At 26.0% G+C, this 743-nt stretch overlaps 1 protein-coding gene across 1 annotated transcript in view; it reads right to left on the bottom strand.

The window, feature by feature from the left end:
* LOC106465218 (FERM, RhoGEF and pleckstrin domain-containing protein 2-like) overlaps positions 1 to 743 on the bottom strand; it is a 61,198-nt gene that overhangs the window by 27,687 nt on the left and 32,768 nt on the right. The window lies entirely within an intron of this gene.

Raw genomic sequence — 743 nt, forward strand, 5'->3', positions numbered from 1 at the left:
AAAAACATTTTATTTAGGCCTATCTGAGGATGACGTTGTAACATCGAAACATGTAGAGTCGTCAACTTTTTTGAAGGTCATATATAGGCCTAAATAAAATGTTTTTAATTGTGTACCAGTTTAATGTTGAATATTATTTATGATTTTAGTCCTAACAATTTTGTTTTCAAACACCCAAAGTGAATTGGTAATATTTTTTTTTAATTTGACAATATTGATTAAGCTATCAAACCCAAAGTGATGCAATAAGAAAATAAGGTGCTTATTATCTTGTGTTGTATTTTCTACTAGACTTAAAATTGGATTATTAATATGAAGGTAAACAGTGCAGGAAGGTAGCACGTAACAGTCACTCAAAAATATTTGGATAGATAAGCCTACAATATCAAAACTATAGTACAAATTTTTAACTTAATCAAAAAATATTATGTTTTCTTTGGGTTTTTTAGAGCAATTCACTAAATTCAATCACAACTGAAATCTCAAATTAGTAAAGGGAAGGTGACTGTATCATTAAATATTCTAGTTATTTGCCAAGTTTTATTTTTGTATAAAGTCTTAATCTTTGATACTATTCATACGAAAAATTAAGACGTTAATGGAAAAATTTGTATAATTTTTTTATTATATTGGCACTTTTTTAATGTCTTTGCTCTATATTGTTGCTAATTACATCAAATAACCCTAAATGTCTCAATTCCAGAGTTCTTTTTTTTTTTTTTTTTTTTAAAAAAGGCCTTTTT

Source organism: Limulus polyphemus, unplaced genomic scaffold (genome assembly GCF_000517525.1).
Source record: "Limulus polyphemus unplaced genomic scaffold, Limulus_polyphemus-2.1.2 Scaffold1873, whole genome shotgun sequence".
In the NCBI taxonomy this organism is placed as follows: domain Eukaryota; kingdom Metazoa; phylum Arthropoda; class Merostomata; order Xiphosura; family Limulidae; genus Limulus; species Limulus polyphemus.